Source organism: Macrobrachium rosenbergii, chromosome 41, assembly GCF_040412425.1.
Source record: "Macrobrachium rosenbergii isolate ZJJX-2024 chromosome 41, ASM4041242v1, whole genome shotgun sequence".
Taxonomy (NCBI): domain Eukaryota; kingdom Metazoa; phylum Arthropoda; class Malacostraca; order Decapoda; family Palaemonidae; genus Macrobrachium; species Macrobrachium rosenbergii.
Window position 1 is genome coordinate 61,163,743 of NC_089781.1, and position 8,016 is coordinate 61,171,758.

General features: G+C 46.1%; 1 pseudogene; it reads left to right on the forward strand.

Annotated features, from left to right (window-relative positions):
* The first annotated feature begins 2,946 nt into the window (after nt 1-2,946).
* Nucleotides 2,947-4,218, forward strand: LOC136827192 (uncharacterized; annotated as a pseudogene).
* The last annotated feature ends 3,798 nt before the right edge of the window (nt 4,219-8,016 follow it).

The following is an 8,016-nucleotide window of genomic DNA, read 5'->3' on the forward strand; positions in this document are numbered from 1 at the left end:
ATAAATAACCTTCAGGATCACACATCGCGTCTCTTGTAGATGACGCAAAGAACAATCTTTGTCATGTTTTCTATAATGACTGCATGGCATCAGCTAACCCTCGTGGAGGGTTCAGAATGAGGCGGGGTGCCAACTTTCCCTTTCTTGGCTCCTCCCTTGGCTCGCTTGATGCCGTCGAGGAAGGCATCTTCGAGAGTCACCTGAAACAAGGCCTTAAGGCAGTCATTCTGAACAGAGAGAGGGGTTAGGCTTAACCATTTTGGGGAATGAATCAGAGTTTATGAAGGGGTAAGTGGAAACCCACAGTTCTAATAATTAAAAAAGTTGGATTTAGTTTTATTTCTTTCTCAATTATGTTACAGTTGCAAAAAATGCAATATATATATATATATATATATATATATATATATATATATATATATATATATATATATATATATATATATATATATATATATATATATATATATCTGCTGCTCACCCTCTATGCATTTATTGTAGGAAAAATAACGTGAACAAAGACCAGAAGGCACCTTCATGTAGGCAGAGATAGGCTGTGTATTTCAAAACATAATGCCTTCACTCAGTAATCCCTAGTAAAGGTGGTCTTAAGATGTCTTTTCCTTTATCCTATGCATTCGGCAATGTCTTTGTCAAATTTCAAATTTGCCTGGGGCATAGGGACGGACACTACCAACCGCCTTGTTTTGACCTAAGAAGGTCAGAGAGAAATTAGCGTGCGTGCGAGAGACACAAGTCTTGTGTACTACCGTTTTGTACTACTTACCTCTGACTGCTTTCCTTGCTATTAGTGAATTGGGAAGACGGCTATTATCAAGACTTCCAATCGTCCGTTGTATGCTCAAACAACCTTCGTCCACGGTAAGTTTGAATTTTGGCAAAGCTTTGGTGATTTGCTAGTATCTCTGTCTTTATTTCCATTTATTTGTTTCCCTCTTCTCCACCATCTATCATAATCCATATAAACAATTTACTTTTATGAAGTCTAGATTAATACTTTATATTGCTTAGGGACATTCAACTATTCCCGTGAAGTAACTAGGACTTAGGGAAGGTTAAATAAGTAATTTTCAGCATTTAGGCAGCCTTGTGTCTCGACCTCATTGTTCGGAAGAGGAATAGCCTTTTACCAGTGCTAACTGCGTACGATAATCCGTTGTGTTAAAACCTTACTGAAGCAAAGGAAAATCGACTGCGTCTGAAGTTGGGCAATTGTTCAAGTAATTTCCTAACTACTACATATTTTTTGTGTCGGGTTTTCTTCTCGACTGGCGACCTTATTCCATTAATAATAGTCTGTCTTTGGGGTTAAATTTTAGCTTTAAATGACAGGTTACATGTGTTCTTGACACTCAGGGCCTCATAAATTAAGTTAATCAAGTAATAAACTCATCAGCCAAGCCCCCACATGTAACATTGGCGAGCTTGCTTAGGATCTAATTAATTTAAGGAAAGAATCTGGAGGAAAAAAAATTAATCACACATTAATTCCAAAGAGAAAAGTCAGATATTTAAGGTAATGTTACTCTTCCAAACAAGGAGACAGCACAAGGCATAATAATAATAATAAGAATACCAGTTATATTTAAGAAATTAGCGTAGGTAGGAAATTGTGCATTGAGGGCAGTATAATTCACAATTTGCAAAATCTTAAAACGGAGCACTTTTGCAGTGTTCGGATACCGTGGCTGTACATTCCAGCGAAGGTCATGGGCCGAGTTATTGTGTAATTGTTAATATTTTGCTATTTTCCCCGGCCAAGGATTAATGCATGATATTGATTTTTTCATACGAGTTAACTAGTGCGTGACAAACGACCGGAGGAAGTGCGCCTAACGTATCTCTCGAGGGTAGAGACAAAATTTGCAAAGTTCATTGAATTTCAAAAGTAGTAACAGCGTTCATCACTCCTCAATTGGCGTTAATAAGTGTGTTCATATAGCGGGAATCATATCAAAACCCAGTGTCATTGAAATAGCAAATGAACGGCAATAGTTAATTTTACCATAATTTGCATTTATTTTTTTTTTAAGTAAAGTGAATTCAGTCCCGTCAGGACATCACAGGTCCATTTTCTTGTCTTGCTGGGGGCCACTCCTTAAGCATGATGGCAGCGGACGGCATTAATTCCGAGTGAGAAAAAAAAAGAGAAAGCGTAGCTCATAGTAATTTCGTTTTCCATCTCCCTAACATAAAATCTTTGCAGTGTTGGTGTATGTAGAGTAAATCTGTATTCCTGCATTTGCTTAGATCATTTTGTGAGAGGAATTCGAGTGCTTTGTGTAACTGACTTGAGAAAAACGCCTTGAAGATTGGTATTCCTCCACCAAGCGTTTGTTTTGAATTTGTTTTGTGCTAATGGGATTCGTCCGACATTTTGGGAGCCCTAGTTGACAGCTCCCCGTGTCCACCATCTTAAAACCTTTGTTGTTATCGTTTGTGTGATTGGTCTGTAGCGCCACTGTCACCTTTAGCCTCTGCCCATTGCCACTTCGGGACTACTTCGTTGTGCGGAGCAACCCCCTCGCAAAATCTTAGCCAGATAGACTTCAGTAGATCGAGCAGAGGACAGGGTTCTATACAATAGATAAAATCAAGATATAATTCAGTCAGGGAATGATAGGTCTTAGTTAGAAATAGTACAGATAACAAGTTCCTATACAAATACCTGACGTAAAGAAAAATCTTATAAAGAAAAGCACTTATAATTTTACTCTAAACTCATCAATGTAGACGTTCGACTTGGCTGATGATTGTTGAGAGCAATCCCCTAAGGAAGCCCAAGGCGACGTATCTGCAATTAAGAACCCTGCCATTGTGCACTTCTACAAATTTTACTTAAAATTTTCTCAGGCAGCACAATTTGGCTGACTGAATCATTCTCTCTCTCTCTCTCTCTCTCTCTCTCTCTCTCAATCTGACTGAGCTCTCAAATGGCTTACTAATTATTCTGCAGGACTATCTATTCCTGTCGCCAGAACCATATACATTACTCTCATCCGCTCAGTGGTAGATTATCTTTCCCCTGCACTGTGTCAACTCTCCAGATCAACTCTGCAGACTCTTGAAAAATTCCAGAACCAAGCAATGAGACTCATCCTGGCTGTCCAGCCTCCACTAGAATTGTAAACATGCAACATGAACTCCGTCTCCCACCACTTGTTGAGAGAATATACTCCAGTGTCACCTACTTCAGTATCAAATGCCTGTATTACCCTCACCTTTCTCCCCACTAATCTCACATCATCAGGACTTCCCTGGATTTAGATGCACCTCGACCACAACTACGCCAGGAGGGACGTACACTAGTCAATACTGTCTGTTCAAGCATCCGGGAGCTTAACATCAACATTGTGGCAGAGGATGTGGACCATGGCCTTGCACCCTGGCAGATTCCTGTGCCAGCAATCTCTTACACTCCAGTCTCCAAGACTGACTTGCCTCAACTTCAACGACAACGTGCATTAGAGACCATCGACAGACTGTCCTCGTCCCTCAGTATAGCTCACCATTACTACGCAGCAGGACGGCAGCGCTGGATGTGCTGTTTTCTCCCCCACCTTAGAACCACCACAAGAGGGCTGGACAGGTCGTCGCCTCTCAAAGTCATCAAGCTCCACATATTGTGAACTACATGGACTTCTAGATGCAGTTACTTTGATCACACAAACAAGAAACAACGGCTTGATCATCTGCGACTCGCAGTCAGCACTCCAAGCCCTCTCATCACATAAACCAGCTTACCAAGGCCTGGTTACACAAATACTTAGAAAACTAGACACAGCCAACATGAGCTCACTGGTAGTACACTTCCTGTGGATTCCCTCCCACGTGGGGCTTCTGGCTAACAGCACTGTTGACCATCTCGCGAAGGCTGCCTGCCAACTGGATCCTCCAGATGCCGATGCACCCACTCCATCTCTCCTGTGTTGTAAGAAGATGGTATACCAGGCTGCCCGCTCACCCACAAATCATCGTAGTAATGCAGAGAGGGCCACCAGTGTATCAATACAACACTATGACCACTTCCTTCCTCACCAACACAAGTATCGCCGCAATGGACTCATGGTTCGTCGAAATAACGTTGTGTGTGCCCGTCTTCGACTGGGTTGGCGCCCAGTTTGGCAGGTGGCTGGGCAAGATGGGGCTCTCAATTTTCTTCCTGTAGGTTATGACGCGCCAACGCCAACACCCTAGAACACTATTGCCTGAATGTCCACTTGTTACCAATTTATTACCTCAAATATTCACAGTAGTTGATGTATGTAAGCAATTGCTAACAGACTATAATTTGCTTGATGAAATTCTCATGTGCCATCCACACTTTGGTGGTCACTGAACAAGTATTTCCTTTCATCAAATAAACTGTGTGTGATATTAACTAGAGCTAGGCGCCAATGTGCGCAATAAATTTATTAAAACAAAAATCTCTCTCTCTCTCTCATTCATTCAAGTAAGCATTCATAACCTAACTGGATGTACGTGACCTCTTCAAGGAAAGAAGGGCCGACACCAGACAATTAATTAAATTAAACCAAATAAAAGAAACACCTCTGTCCCACAAATAGATGAGGACACGTTAAAAATTAATTACGGTGATAAACTGTCGGTCTCGAGTGAGGCCTTTATCCGAACTGAGCAGACAGTAGCCTTTCCCCTCTGCATAAGAAGGGGGTTGTAGCACCGCGGGTACTGGGACCAGACACTCACGAGGGCCTTAAAAGGTAACCACAAATTCACTTTTCCTTCCACAGTGCCACTAGTTTGCAGCACTGTCATCAACTGAATAGCTTGCTTCTCTCTCTCTCTCTCTCTCTCTCTCTCTCTCTCTTTTACCTTCCCTTTCTCTCTCATTCATTTGTTACACTCTGCTGGGGTAGAGTGCATTTCCTTACATATAGCCTAGTTGGACTCAAGTAAGGGGTTCCTAGGAACACATTGCCACCATAGTGCCACCAACCAAGGAAATAAAAAAAAAGGGAAAAGAAAACCACCAAACCAGACAAAAAGGGAACATAGAAGAAAAGTCCTTCTGGTACCTAACCTGCACCAGTACATTAGGATGATGAGTGCCAGCAGTGTGACTTTTACACAGCACACCCAATCACAGTGCCACCTTTTGGAAGGGTGCCACATCACCAAAGGGACACCTCCTCGCAACCCAAGTACATCCAGTCGACCCGGGTAGACAACCTTGCCCACCAGAACCATGGCAGCAGAGAATTATAAATCCTTCCTGGAGCTGGGGATGGCAGCAGGTCTCACCGAATTGGAACTTACCACGTGGATCAAGGAGCAAATGGACGACTTGACCAAGCGAGAGTAGGAGGAAAGACTCGAATGGCGGAATTATGAAGCCGAACAGAAGGCGTATGAAGCCGAACAGAAGGCGTATGAAGCCAAACAGAGGCAGCTAGACGAAGAAAGAGAAGAAAGGAGATGACAGCATGAGTTAGCCTGCAAGGAGAGTGAGCTAGCTCTCAAAGAGAAGGAGCTTGAGCTGGAAAGAGCAAAAATGGAAAATACCGAAGCTATGGCTAGACAGCAAGCCTCCAGGCCCACACCTGCTGCACCAAATGCTCCAATCTCGAGCATCAATTCCCTTGTCCCCAAGTGGACTGAGGATGAGCCAGAAGCATGGCTGGAGGAAATTGAGGCTCTCTTCACTAACTACAGCACCACCAAGACACAGAGAGCCTTAGTACTAGCCAAGCACATGGCGGGAAAAGCTAAAGCAGCGCTTCACTCACTGGAGGAGGGCCAGAGAGGCAACATGGTTGAAGTTCGTAGAGTCATCACGAAGGCCTACGAAATAACCCCGGAGAAATGGAGATAGCAGTTCCGAGGTCTTGCCAAGGAAGTTGGCTGGTCCTGGACTGAATGGGCATGTCACAAGACCCAGTCTGGTACCCGCTGATTTGACTCCTTGTCTTGCACAACATTTGAGGACCTCTTCAATCGGACCATGCTGGAAGACCTTTACCAATGTGTGCCTGGGCCCCTTGCTGTATATCTCAATGAAAAGCAGCCCACCACACTTATGAAAGCCTGCCGCATGACCGATTCATGGAAACCTGCAACCAGTCTCACAGCACTTCTCAGAGATACATTGTGTCGCCTGGCTACCTCTCAAGCTCAACTTGCCCGAAGAATGGACTGCCAAGCAAGCCTACGTGCAGCTACTGTAAGAAGGTGGGGCATGCTGAACCTGAGTGCAGATATAAGCTCAGCACTGGCAAGTTTCCACTCAAGGGCAACAAGACAGTCCCTCCATCCATCTCCCAACCAGCCTCAAAGCCCCCCCACCATGGCAGGAAGCTCGGCACCTCCAAGGGGCTCCTGTAAGGATTGTGGCCAACCTGGCCATTGGAATGCCTGGTCCCCTACCTGCCCGAAGTACCATGTAAAGACTGTGGGCCTCATTGCCTGTGCCCGACCTCCACAGGAGTGGGCCAACTTCGAGGGGTTTTCCATCTCTGTCGGTAACGGCTCCCAGCCCCCGGAGGAAATGGTCTCCCTGCTGGATACGGGAGCAGATGTTAGTCTCATTGCCCGTCTTCAGGTACCGCCGGCGCAGAAATATGGGAAGGTGAACGCTGGATCATAGGATGGGTCGAGGGAAAATCGACTGACATTCCCACCGTACAGCTCCAGGTGAACACTCCCTGGGTCCCCAAAGAGCATCAACTAGGGGTGGTCAGTTCCATAAAGGAGGGCTGCAACCTTCTGAATGGGAGGGATCTAATGTGGCGTCTCCCCCAAAGCCATGCCCTTACGTTGCATGACCGCATCTGCTAGCACCGAATCACCCTCTCCTCCACCGTGCTACAAGGAGGGGCCCTCCACACCAGACATAGAGCTGAGTAGCATCCCCTGGTTGCAGGAGGCATCCCTACCAGAGTAGGATTTGAATTCCACCCCTAGGGTGAGCACCCTAATGATCACTGAAACGGCCGCCAAGGTGCCGAAGTTAAAGGTCACAACTCATAGTGGCGCAGCACGAGGATGATGAACTTCTCCCCTTACGAGAAGGGGCATTCACCCAGGAGGAGCAACTTAGGGACCTGACAAAAGCAAGCTGCCTACTCGAAGATGGCGTTCTCTTCCGAGTTCTCGGGGAACGGAAGAGCCAGCAGACGTTACCCACCGAGTGGTGGTCATGCCTAGGAAACTGCAGGCCCAAGTGCTCCAACTGGCACATGACGGGCTGGGGGCTACTTTGGAGTCAACGGCACTACTAAATTGCTGGAGGGAAGGTTTTATTGGCCAAGATGGCGGAGATCTGTGAAAACCTTTGTCGCCTCCTGCCCCTCCTGCCAAGTTGCGGGAAAACCAAATGAAGTGGTCCCCAAGGCCCCCCTACAGAACATACCCTCCGTCGGTGTCCCTTTCCAAGATGTGGTGATAGACTTTTACACCCCAGAGGGGCGAAAGAAGACAAAAACTGGGAATACTCACGTCCTTTCCATTATCGACCGGTTCACCCGGTATCCAGAGGCGATACCAGTGCATAGCACGAGCTCTAGAATGCGGTCAGGGCTCTGATCCAGTTCTTTTGCCAGTTCAGGTTCCCGGTCACAGTCCAGAGCGATGAAGATCGGCACTTTATGTCAAGGGGTTTCGAGATGCCATGACTACCCATGGGGTCACCCATCTCCACTCGACACCATACCACCCCGAGAGCCAAGGGATCATCGAGTGCTTCCATCAGACACTCGGAACCACTCTCTCCCTCTTAGTAAAAGAGAATGGGTCAAACTGGGAAGAGAATCTGCCCTATGCCTTGTATGCCATCGGCCAGGCACCCTCCGAGACCCTAGGGTACAGCCCGTTTGAGCTCTTATTTGCCCACTCCACCAGGGGTCCCCTGGACATCTTGTATGAGGTCTGGGCAGAGCTGGAGAAAGCTGCATGGGCAGAGAATCTTCCCCGCATACAGCAAAACCTCAAGGCCGCCTGGGCCATCACTGAACCGCATGAGGCAGCCCTCCAAGA